A 14,366-nucleotide genomic window follows, 5' to 3' on the forward strand; every position below is an offset into this window, starting at 1 on the left:
ACACCAAACATGCATACAGCTGAGACAATAGACATGGGAGACACACAGCTGAGACACTAGACATGGCAGACACACAGCTGAGGCACCCATGGCATGTGAACACCACAACACAGAGACACTAGACATGGCAGACACAGATGGGCACAGACATGCAGACACACAGCTGAGACACTGACATGCAGACACACAGATGGACACCGACAGACCTGCTGAGGCACCAGACATGGCAGACACACAGCTGAGACACTAGACATGGCAGACACACACAGCTGAGGCACCAGAAATGGCAGACACACAGCTGAGGCACCAGACATGGCAGCACAGCTGAGGCACCAGACATGGCAGACATACAGCTGGAGACACTAGACATGACAGACACACAGATGAGACACCAAACATGGCAGACACACACAACTGATGCACCAGACATGGCAGACACACAGCTGAGGCACCAAACATGGCAGACACACACAACTGATGCACCAGACATGGCAGACACACAGCTGAGGCACCAAACATGGCAGACACACAGCTGAGGCACCAGACATGGCAGACATACAGCTGAGGAACCAGACATGGCAGACACACAGCTGAGGCACCAGACATGGCAGACACACAGCTGAGGCACCAGACATGGTAGACATACAGCTGAGGCACCAGACATGGCAGACACACAGCTGAGGCACCAAACATGGCACATTGGCCACAGCTGAGGCACCAAACATGGCAGACACACAGCTGAGGCACCAGACATGGCAGACATACAGCTGAGGAACCAGACATGGCAGACACACAGCTGAGGCACCAGACATGGCAGACACACAGCATGGATCGATGACTGGAGTGTTACCTGCAACACCGGGGATATTTTTCGAGATATTTATTTATCTAATATAAACTTTATGTTTTATTTAATATTTTTTTAATTACCTTTTATAACATATTAATTTAACTTTTTTATGGTAATAATTAATATTATACCAAAAAAATTTATTCGTCTTAATTTTTTTCATCTTACACAGGTATATCTTAATTAGATAAAACGTGGATTATTACTCGCACCTGTAGAGGGAAAACGTGTTATTTATAGATGTGAGAGAAGGAGATATTGTACTACAGTGTATTCATGGGCACCAACAGAGAGGACTTATCCCTGATCACATTAATTAATTTACGTATGTGAAATGGGTTAATAACCTTACCTAAACAATCCAGTATAAATTAATCTAGCTACGTTAGGTTAGGGTGGCATGGGTCGGGTTAGATTAGATTAGTGTTTGTTTGTGTTAAGATATGAACATATTTTATGAACTGGGCAAAATGACTGATCATTTTGTGAAATGGTAAATATTATAATCGGGGTGAAACATATATAACATTAGGCAAAACACCCTAAAGATTAGGAAGAGAGACCTTACTTGACTTGACCTGACTTGAAGGTGGCCACATGACTTTCTTCCTGTAAGCGTGGTGGAGAACTAATCGACCTAGAAAAATAAAATCTAAAGATATCCTCCCAGTGGAGTGTGAGGCGGAGCAAGTATTGTAGTCTTGTGGTATTAAAGATGTGATGTCGTCCCCGGTGGTCGTCTCAGGTTTAAACAATATTGATATTCTCACGCCCAGCTGAGCCTTACTGGCGCCATAACATGAATTTTCTGATGTACAGTACTGGTTGGTGCTGTACAGTGTATTTAATACAGTAACCAATGTTTTTATATTATTTGTTCTCTTTTCTCCCACTAATTATATACTGTGTGTATATAACCGGCCGGAATATCTCACTACTAGTTATTGGGGTTTTTTGAGTTATAGTGGATGGTAATGCAGTGGAAGCGCCCCTCAGAGAAAATCCCGAACCAGCACAAACACAATTAAATAAAAGTACTCTCCGTGGAATAGCTAGCACCTGTGATTGGGGTTAATGAGACGCACTGGTAAGAGATAACACTTCTATTCCTTCCAACACTACAGACGGAATCAATAACTGTACACAAGCACTAGAGTACTTCTTAAGATTCAGAATGGCCCCACTGGACATAGCAACCCCCCCCCCCCATTATAGTATGACACCACATAACTTTAAATAAATATGACCACTTTAATGCCCATAAACGACAATGAAACCTTTGCAGGACTCTACAAAACCTGATGTGAAACTAATTAATCCAGATGAACTTCATGTGAAATAGATGGAACCCTTGTTTCTCATTATCAATTCGCATAAAAGAGTAATTTATATATATATATATATATATATATATATATATATATATATATATATATATATATATATATATATATATATATATATATAAATATATATCCGTGTGATTTCAACAATTACCTGATACAAAAATTTTTCTTAGTGATGGAAATATAAATAAGGAAATTGTCCCGAACATTCGCTGAAACACAATGCACATAACAAGTGACAGTAACTGCTGCTTTCCCGAACAAAGTGATCTCTGGAGATACAGTGTGACAATTCTTAACATTTCTTCTCGTGAATGGTTATTTCATCATTCTGTCGAGCCTAATGATGTATTCGCATCATCACGGGATTCAAGGCTTCAAGGCCAAGCAGCAGTTCGCAGAATGAACTACCTACCTTGACAGACGTAAGATTTTGTTAGTTATTGTTAGTTATTGAGTTCGAGACTGCTGTCTCGAACTCAAGTAAGTTGTAATGGTCCGGGGTTTCGATTACTGTTTCGAGCTCATGTGGGCTAGTAGGTGGCGCCACTTGTGGAACGAATTGTGATAATCTGGTGATGACTAATAAACGGGACTCTACTGGTGGAAGCCCACAAGTTAACACTGCCTCTCCTATCTTGCTTACCTCCCCAATACAATACATTTTGTGTGAACATTACCTCGGCAATGGCGTATGCGTCTGCCAAGTGCGTGTCCAATCGTCTCTTGTCGACTGACACTATGATGTGTGTGTGCATATATATATATATATATATATATATATATATATATATATATATATATATATATATATATATATATATATATATATATATATATATATATATATATTGTTAAGTGTAGCATAGGTTAAAACTACCCTTAACAACCAATTACTAAATGAGCTGTATACCCCTGCCAGACGTACTGTAAATGAGTATGTATTCTTATTATATATATATTTTGTAATTTTGTATAATTTTCTATTTTTCCTAACTAAAATTACATTGTTTTTTTTTTGTGTGTGAATAGTTATAATATCAAAATCGGTAACATTGTAATAGCATTAACAATGAGACTTCAGTTCAAGTACGATGTTTGGGTCAGTCTCCTCAGTCAGCAACCCATATACTGTAAAGCCAAGGGTTTTAGTAGCACTCAAGCTTGGGTAACCTCTGGACCTATAGACTGGCCTGTGTTGTCAGTTGACTTCTGTCTTCGATCAATCAGGTGATGTACTCATGGTGTTCGTTGTTGAGGCTGGCTGGCTGTATTTAGTGTTTTATGTATTTTTGGTCTTGAATCATGTATTGATTTAGTTGTCAGTGATATTGGCAACCTTAAAGTAGTCTAGTGTGTTCATGTGATTACCTTTGTCTTTGTTATTAGTGGGAAGCATTTGTAAATATAGTTATACTTTATATTTAAGATTCTTTACTCCAATCAAGTATTCATTTATTATAAGGGGCTGCATTCAATCCACACATTATACCGTATTTGGAGTTGTTCTTGATACAAATTTAAGATCCATATATTGTAATTCTCTTTAATTACCTTCACTTTTTGTTTGTTACGAGCCTTGCCCCTTTGACACATAACAAATATTGGGGGCCTGTCCGGGAGTTTTGAACTATTTGGTCCAACAGTTGATACGCCAGTTGATTCACTTGTTTAAATTGTAACCGTGGGGTTTAATGTTAATGTATTTACTAAAAACCCAAGTATCGAAAAACTGATTGATGTAAACATGAAGAAAGATGATTGGATAGCTCTTGCTAAATTCTATAAAGTGGAGTATGTACATGTTCTGGGTACTCCGTTCTAACTACAGGAGCGAACACAAACACCTGTAGAGTTTTGTAGATTCTATTTGCTGGATTGTACAGAGGTGAGCGCGCCAAGACTGCGGTTCCCTACACTCTCTATGGGTCAACTGACCTCTCAGGCGACATGTGGCAAGTGATACATTAGCAGGTTCCAGATGTCGCCAGGCACATTATCTAAGCGTGTGGTGACATGATAAAAGCATTGCCACACGCTGCTGGCTTATTAGTAATATATATAAATAGCGTACATACATAATATGCATACAGAGTACAGAGCAGGTGCAACTAAAGCAGAGATTAAAAAGAATGTGCTTGATAATTTGGTTAGTGCTGAGTTGTTATCACTTAGTGTTTTAGATTTGTATGAAGAAAGTACTAGTGAGTTGGTGAAACTTAAAATTCTAGAACTAAATGATAGGATGGCTCAGAGAGCACAGGATTTGGCTATAAAACAGCTGGAATGTGAGGAAAAGGAAAAGGAAAGGGATTTTCTTAGAAACATTAAAATTTGCAGTGCAAACAATTGACATGCCGCTACTTCTGTTGCTTCAAAAATGTTAAATTAGTACATAATTTTGATGAGAGTGACCCTGAGAATTTTTTCCTGTTATTTGAGAAAATTGCCAAACAATTGAGTTGGCCTATTTCACAGTGGAGTTTTCTCGCTCAATCAGCATTCTTAGGTCGAGCAAAAACTGTCATTGTAAACCTTACTGATGATCAACCTTGTCAATATGATGTGTTGAAGGACGCTGTTCTTAAAGCTTATGATCAAACGGCTGAAGGTCCACCAGACAGCTTCCCTGTTGACCGAGTCGAAGGCCTTGGATTGGTCGATGAAAGCCATGTACAGGTCACGACGCTGTTCTCTGCACTTTTCCTGTATCTGGCAGGCAGCAAAGATCTTGTCAGTGATGCCACGCGATGGTCTAAAACTGCATTGAAATTCTGGGAGGAAGTTTTTTGCCTCAGGAAGGAGTCTGTTTAGGAGGACTCGCGCAATAATCTTGCCAGCTACGGACAGCAGCGAGATTCAGCGGTAGTTACTGCAGTCTGACCGGTCTCCCTTGTTCTTATAAATATTGACAATGGAAGCATCTTTAGGAGCTTGGGGGGATTTCCTCATTTTCCCATATATTCTCCAGGACAGGGTGGAAATGGCTGGTAAGCAGAGGTCCTCGTGCTTTATACACCTCGGCTGGGATATCATCAGGCACTGAGGCTTTGTTATTTTTCATCTGTTTGATGGCAGTAGCTACCTCATCCAGGGATGGAGGATAGCTGAGGTGGGTCAGCTCTGGATGCTGAAGGGCCTGCTGGGTAGTCGGGACATCCACATCGGTGTTTTGGTTGAGCAATGAATGGCATGCTCCTTCCAGCGCTGAAGGAGGCCTTCTTCGTCTTTTATTATGAAGTTACCATCAGATGAGCGATGGGGGGCTGCACCACGAGTGGTTGGCTCATAAAATGCTTTAATGAAATTGAAAAATTCGCACATCTTGTGCTGATCTGCATATTTTGTATTTCACATGCCAGTCATTCTTTAGAATGGGAAGTTCCTGCTGGGCTGCCGCTTTCTTCTTGCGGAAGGTATCAGCTTTGGTCCGAGACTGAGGGTTTTTCTGTCAGTCAGTAAAAGCAGCTTGTTTTTCATCGATGAGTACTTCGAGTGCCGGGTCATTTTCATCAAACCAGTCCTGGTGTATTCTTTCGATCTGGCCGTGGGTCTCTCTACAGGTTTTTGTCATAACAGTGTTGAGCGTATCCCATTCGGCACTGGGATTCGCGTTGTTTGCCGTTGGGTTGTTTATAAGACCATGTTCGAGCTGCTCTCTGAAAGTATGTGCTATTGCTGGGTCCTCCACACGCACACACACATTCTCTAAGGGTGCAGCCACTCCAGCGTACATTTTGCCCGGAACATGTGATTGACAAAAAGAAACGAAACTCCGAGTTCCGACTTTGTTAGTGCGGCCGTATCTGGTACAATGGCTGGCGGGTGTTGTGAAATGTGGCAGGTCTGTCTTCGTTTACATCGATGTAAAACTACTGGAATGGCTTGAAGAAAACTTGCAATAGTAGCCAAACTAAAGATGCTAAATGAACAGTCCCCCACTATCTCTGAATGCAAGCAGCATCTTGCATGTTTATAGTTTTAATATAGATTGCTAAATGGAATCTCATTGGTTCCTATCTGACGTCTATTGGACAGTGGCATTGTGGTGAAGTGACGGAGGGGTGGGTGGAGGTTTTTCTGCTCCGATCAGAGACAGCACCGAAATATATTCATGTTTAGTTTCAATCTTCCCTCTGTGATTGATGATAATTAAACAGTAGGCTATATGGTTTTAGTCAATATAGAGATAAACCAAAAAAGCGCCATTGCACCCTTTCTGCCGTATTAATGTGCATAAAGTTCATTCTCTTCATGTTAACTTATGGCCCTGATGAATGCTGAACTGTACCGTCGTGTGGGGATAAATGTCATTAATATCATACTGATCCATTAAATATATAATATATATGAATTGAAAAGATATGATGCATTTGCGTCTCGTGAGTGACACTTGGTAAACGGGCAAATTGGGCAAAATAACAAAGTTTCATTGTGAGTTAGAGGGTAAACCGAACTTTAACTAAGCTTAGAATTTTATTTTTAAGCTCATCTCCAAGGTGACCTGACATTTGACTTATCTTATTGTTCAGTATTTATGAAACACATCCATGAAAACCCTTGCCACCATGACCGCCACCACTCACACTATACTCACATTACATTCCTATCACTATTTGCATTTATTTTAACGTCTCTTACGGCCTATACACTATGTTTCTCGGCTTCTTACCAATAAAATGAAACCACTGCTACACAATGAAACAATTACTTGGATTACAGATTGAGAGAAAGACCATATTCTGGCCAGCCGCATTGCCGTCATACCATCTACTATTCTACTATCTCTTTACCAAATATCACTAACGAGGCGAAAATACATCATCACTTATCATACAACAAACGCATATAAATGACACTTCTCCCCATACGGTGGCACATTTCGCCATGCACGAGAGCATTATAGACATGAAGAAAACGCCACCCTTTCGTTTCCTTATGTCACATCACCTCGCCACACTGTCACCGTCCAGCACAGAGCAGATTGGAGCTAATGTCGTTCTTCTTGGTAATCTGTATTTAAATCATAAACATACAGTAAATGCTTGCATGCAGAGATAGTAGGGGAATGTTTCTTTTGTATCCTTAGTTTGGTTACTAATGTGAGGTTCCCTTATACAATTCCAGTAGTTTTACTTCGATGTAAACAAATACAGAGGTGTCAAATATCACCAAACGCGCCTGACAATGTACTTGGTGGAAGTGTGGCCCGCTTATGCAGTTCCTATAGATTAAACCCAGTAAGTAGAATATTGGTGGTTAGCATAAACTTACCTGACTGAAACCTCGGCTACTTATATGCTGTTAAATATCTTCGCATGCATGGGAGGTGCTTGTATACATACAGTAAGTCACTTACCCGCCAGAAGTTTATCACCTACCACAGCCGATAATAGAGAATTTTCTGTATAATGTCCATCCTCACCTCCTCTCCCCCACACCCGATATAGTTCATTTAATTGATAGTAAAAGCCAACCTAAACTTATCTCGCAATACTTAATCACAATAATAAAAGGGGGGGGGGATGGCATTTAGTTAAGTATTCATATTTACACTTGTAGTAATATCAGTAGTAATATCAGAGAGGAATGTTCCACATTTTGTTTGCGATCTTGTCAATCAGACAATGTGTGTAACTGATAAGTGCGAGTATCACAAACACCGAGACGAACAGAAACTCAGAGAAATGTGAATCATTAATCAAGCTAATCGTACGAAGTATAACTCCCTTAGTCGCGAATTCGACTTTTCTCAAGGGAACAGGTGAGTCGGTATATGGTTGTTGAAGCTCTATCGACTAGAAGAACACTTTTTCGAGTGTGTTTCACCTTCTGCAAGTCATTAGTTCCTGGTGTTGGTTGCGGTAGGTTGACTGAACACCATACTTATTGTATCGTGCAAAGTGTTGATATAAAACACCTGTGAGGCGATACCACTGCTTACGTTGACAGAAGATAATTTGACATATATCACCTTTTGTTCTGATTTGGATCCACATTACTTACTGTTTTAAGATTAACACATAACAGCTGCCGTTCTGAGTTAGACACACAGCACCTGTTTTTTGGAAAAGAACTTAAAACATTTGCTGTTCTGGGTTAGACAAACAACAGATGTTGTTAACAACAACCTTCTGTTCAAAGCTGGACACATCATCTGTCTTGTAGTGGATGGGACAGCGAGCGTCGGGTAACGATCGGTGATGTGGAGTGATGAGGATGGAGGTCACTGGAGAATCCAGCACCTGCAGCTGAGGCCCGAGGCACCATCCCGGCAGCAGCAGCCAAGGTAAAGGATTACTCCATATACAACTACCTTGTGATTCAGGAGCTGCCTTCATGTCTCGCTCTGCTGGTGAAGAGGAAAAGATCCAACTGTTTGAATGAGGGATGCATATTGGGTCGTGTCTCATAACCTTTGGGGCCTTGTAAAGTTAATCGATAATTGAGATACATCTATTATTTCGTCTATAGTCCCGACATGACTCTGGTGGATCTTACAGTCTGCTTTGGAACCATAATCTAAACAATAATATTTTGTTGCCACCTTTTTACACTTATTCCAATTAAAATATATGGTCAGATGTATCTATCATTTATTCATATTCCAAATACGGGTATTAATATTTCTTGTTTTGATTCTATTTTATACACTATTCCTAAGACTCTTCTTGGTGCCAACTAACAAAATTAAATATTCTAATAGGCTAAAGGTGATGATTTTGCTGATGATTAGCATATCAGGCTATTGGTTTAAACTCAAAGACAGGGAGAGCGACTGACACAGATTGAGAGGGAAACGAGAAAAAAAGACAAAATAAAGACCTTCTTCTATACACAAAATTGTGTTCAGTGTGTGAGAATAGTATTTCCCCAAAAGCTCTCTTCCTCGATGCTTCCTGTGCTATGGTCACATTAAACTTACACATCGACCTTAGGGAACAGTAAGCCGAACTGTCTCGTATTTCTCGAGCTAAGTTAGTGTAAACGAAACTCTCGTTCTTAGGTTCTGGAAAAAGTTTGACGAACTAATAAGCCACACCACAGTTCAATAAGTATGTCAAATTCCCGCGTTAAGATTCATCAATAGTGATCCATCATTTACCCGGGACTGCTGGCGACTCTGTTCATTAAACATTCACACTTTCGTCTGGATTGTTTCGTTATATTTTATTTTCGAAGCTTTATTTTATTTTCAGCTTGGAATATTGAATAGTAGTGTTGCTTTATATAATCTGATTATCAACAGAAGGATTGGTAAGTTTTAATTGGATTATTGTATTTCACTGCCACGGGTTAATTTTAACCAGACTAATTTTTCCTTCTTGATCAATTCTGCTCCCTTTCATTCTACTCCGTGCTGTTCAGCTGTGATAGGTCGTCTCTCATGCCCATACTATTGCCACAAGACACGTCTCCTAACAACCTCTGGTCGACACAGTCACAGCCGTAACTAGCGCCCCGCCGTCTATCACATGTTAACAGCTTATCACCTGTTGTCATCTTAGCCTTGAAATTTTGTTTTTATTCTTGATTTAACATTTATTTAGAATGTTCCTTAATGGATAAGTTGTCGTAACAAGTGGCTAAAGTTATCGAACTCTCACTCTGGTACCAAGGTGGACACGGTTTTAACTCACTCCTCTCAACGCTTCATGAGAGGAGTAGGTTACTCTTCTTGAGGAGTAACAATAACCAAGGAATTAAGTGAACATAATCAGAATTTTATCAAGTTACACATTAGGTGAAATCCTAATCTGGTAGTCAAGACAGGCGCTCATGAGTTAGTCTACATAATTTAGGAGATGATTCAGCTCACAAATTGTTGTATATTATTTTACTCGAGGGACTGAGTTGCTACAGCTTAGGGATTAAGTCTTCAGAGTCGAGAGTTTAAATGACTCAAGGTTTCGTACAGAAAGTATTTTACTCCCGTCCTGTATAGTGTAACAATACCCTGAGGACTCTTTTATTGCGCCCAACTTGTATCTCGTGGTGCCCGAGTGATCAAACACTTACCAGGATAAGGAGTCTGACTACTTATTTTTTATTCAAGTTACTAATGTAACGTAACGTAACGAACGTAACTTAACCCAACCACACCTTGCCAGGGTTAGGAGCCCGAATACATATTTAACTTTATATACAAAACTTATTCACAAGTGCAGTTACAGACTAGGTGTTATAAGCTTGGTAGAGTACGTCCTTATAATAGTATTTTCATTGGCGTAACATAAATTTCTCGCATAAACACAGATGGTGATATATCCAGGGATATTTATTTATTTATATTTATATATATTTTATTTATTTATTTATTTACCTGTCTGGCCTAAGTAAAACATATTACATTCCTTGCAAGGAACCTTATAAATGTGTTGTTGGGGAGTTCTTGATTAACATTTGTTTAACAGTGCATTAGAGTTTTTGAATGCCATTGACGTTCCAGGTTTTAGTTGTAAAGGAATTTGAGAGAAATTTTTGTGAAATGGTAATACTAAAATTCTTATGGTCATGGGTGGGCTTGGGATCAGTTCTATAGAAAGATTTCTTAGATGTTAAGGCATTTACCTATGAAATATCAAAGGTACTTAAGGTTCAAGCCAATATTATAGATATATTTATATTCCTCATCAATGAATTCCGGCTGCATATTCTCAAAGCACGTAAAAACATTGATGAAAATACTGACTGTTTGACTCTTATGATGAGCAGAATAATATGTGAATGTATAATAGAGTCAAACAGTCAATCAACCGGAATTCATTAACTAGACTTAAACAACATAAATTTAGTGTTAGGACAGGCCAGAATCCAATGCTCTGTTTCTTCATTTGAGGGATAATAAGCATTGCATTGCCCGGGATAATGCCTCCTCAATATTACCTTGTAATTCAATTGACAGAAGGAACATCATAGAATCTAGTCTCATTAAACATACCGAATTCGTCAACATGAATTTGAGTAATGGTATGTACAAACTGGATAATTTCGTAATTAAGATTTGTAACCAGGTGAGAAGGTTGGGTCAGATTACCCTCTGACCTGACTACCGACTGCTTGCAGGTGCTTTTGATTAGTAGGGTCATTACCTAATACCTGACCATTGTGGACATGATCTCACCCTCCTTTGTATATATATATATATATATATATATATATATACTACTGTTTTGTACTTCTCTTAGTCTGTACTCACCCAAGATGTAAATTACATGGCGAACTTCGTGTTTTCTTCCTGCCTTGTGGTTATCAGCATATGCCTAGATCACGCACCCGTGATTTACTTGCACACTCACATATATATATATATATATATATATATATATATATATATATATATATATATATATATATATATATATGATAACCACAAGGAAGGAAGAAAACACGAAGTTCCCAAGCGCTTTCGTGTAATTCACGTCTTGGATCACTCGCACCTACAGTGATTTACTTGCATATGTAACCGGTCGGAATTTATTCTCACTCTTAGTTATTGGGTTTTTGAGTTATAGTGGATGGTAATGCAGTAGAAGCGCCCCTCAGAGAAAATCCCGAGCCAGCACAAACACAATTAAATAAAAATATTCTCCGTCACCGTGGAAAGCTAGCACCTGTGATTGGGGTTAATGAGACGCACTATTAAAAGGTGACACTTCTATTCCTTCCAACACTACAAACACAATCAATAATGGTACACAAACTCTAGAGTACTTCTTAGCGTGGCTTAAAACACTACAATGGGAAGCAAAAGTTATACATGGTATCAAAAATTATTAAGAAATATTAAATGCATCTGGAGAGGACTACTAATGCAGCAGTACTACCTACACCAGAACGAGGAACTCATCTGAAACAATTCCCTCGTACATCTTACATCACTTAGTGGCACATAAAACTTTAAAAACAATATTACTTGCACCAGTGAACATACCTTAAGGGCATCCGACAAAATAATAGCAATCACTGAAAAATAGAAATCCCGATTTTAGTCATACTGCACAAGAACATGGATCACTCATAGCCTGTCTGGGATGACCCACAAAATAGTATAATCTTAACTGTCCTAACTACCCAGAACCCGAAGGTCGTAACTACTAACCTGTCAATGGGCAGGCATTTACAAGAACCCGAGAAAATCACTCATGACCCGTCAGGCAGGCGGGTGCTCCGCTGTTTTTTCATTACTCTCTCTAAATTTCAGGAGTCATGAGTGTATTTCACATCCATCACCCGTAACATGCTTCACAGATATGCTTAGAACACACCCATACTTTAAGGTGTTACAGCGTTTAACCAACTTTGAAGAAGAACCCCTACGTCCCACGTGTGCAATCAACCATGAGGAGCATTGATTACACACCTGGACTTGGTTAATTCGATCACATACACCCAATACTGGGGAGATAAATGTCTCTATGTACCCAACTATAGAGTAGACTCCTGGTCTCGGTGTGTGACCTTTCATTCACTCAGGCTGCACTCCGTTTACTCTCAGTACTTCATGGACAGGAAGAGAGTGACCGTCAGCAAGTGAACCCTGCCCAGCTGAGGGAGGGGTTCTATTTTCCCATAAGATTTTTCACTGACTGACTGAAGAGATGTGGTGTTGTATGAACCAAGGTGGGGAGATTAGTTGACCCAGAACGACCACCGACCAAGTGCGGACGCTGATCCCACATAGTTAGTCGTCAGGGACACTCATTCACCTCGTGCGTGGCCAACTATACGACCGCTAAACACCCGTTGACCAACCGTGAGAGTTCTCTGAACCCTGCAAAAGAACACTCTGTTAGCTCCTGCTAACTTCTTCTCCATCCTATCTAAACACTGTCTGAGATCGAATAAAACTTACTTGCAACACTGATGAAACGTGCTCGGGAAAGGACGAGGCCACGTGGTCGTTTTCTTTGGCAGAGACCCGTGGGCGACGTACGCCTGCGCGCTACTGACTGGGTCAGCGTCCGCGTGCCTCAAGGCGGTCGCCTAGCATAGTGACGTCATCTTTCACACATTCTAATAGTTTCTTTGGGACACACGTAACATATTTAGACTGAGAAACGATCTACAATAACTTTAAATTTAATAATTGTCCCTTAACTTCATGAATCGTGTCTACATTAATTCGATAAAGTACATTTAGTTTTATATAGGCAAAGTTCAAAATGCTTCCACCGTGCATGATGGCGTTCCCTGAGCCGAGTCTTACGCACCATTAGGCGTGGGTGTTTTCAGCCTGGCCTACTTATGCTTTCCTGTTTCGGCAGATCGGTTATTTTCGTTCTAACATCTCTAAATATCATACCGAAATTTCTGAATACTATATATATATATATATATGTATAAGTATATGTATATATATATATATATATACATATACTGTATATATATATATATATATATATATATATATATATATATATATATATATATATATATATATATATATATATATACTGAATAAAGACGAAAGCTAGGTACTCCGTTGTTTCATCTTCCCGTGTGATTTTATCAAAATATATATATATATATATATATATATATATATATATATATATATATATATATATATATATATATATATATATATATGTGTGTGTGTGTGTGTGTGTGGCTTTGTTTTTACGCTGTTCCGTCAACTTTTAGATTCGTTCCTGCTATTTATTTGTCTATTTTCGTAAACATGGGTTTATTGGAGAACTAGTCTCAGACCAAAAACAAATAATATTAATATTAATAATAATATTAATAATATTAATAATATTAATAATATTAATAATAATAATAATAATAATAATAATAATAACAACAACAACTTGTAAGTATGCCTGTCACTGCGGTCATCTTTGTGTGTGTGTGGTCATATGACTAGTTAGTTCCCTTCCCACTGACATTCAAAACACGAACACAAAGCATCGGGATGCCAGGGTGTCAGACTTTATATTAAAATATCCCCTATGGTTAAAAACCCCTTATGGACAACTCTATATATCATACTAGTTAATTGTTTGACATGTGTTCAACTGCTTGAATATTGTAGATATAAACCCGAGTTGAACTTTTGGATTTGGAAATTATTTGCTTGAAGATGTAGCCCCTTGGTCACCCGAGACACCTTTAGAGTCCAATAACCTTTCTCAGGAAGTGTGTGCCCAGTTGGAACGGTTTGT

At 39.0% G+C, this 14,366-nt stretch overlaps 1 protein-coding gene across 1 annotated transcript in view; it reads left to right on the plus strand.

The window, feature by feature from the left end:
- Window positions 1-14,366, plus strand: part of LOC121877705 — a 67,667-nt gene that overhangs the window by 30,755 nt on the left and 22,546 nt on the right. The gene's annotated exons all lie outside the window — the stretch shown is intronic.

The sequence above is a fragment of the Homarus americanus genome, unplaced genomic scaffold (genome assembly GCF_018991925.1).
Source record: "Homarus americanus isolate GMGI-L3 unplaced genomic scaffold, GMGI_Hamer_2.0 scaffold24523, whole genome shotgun sequence".
NCBI lineage: Eukaryota > Metazoa > Arthropoda > Malacostraca > Decapoda > Nephropidae > Homarus > Homarus americanus.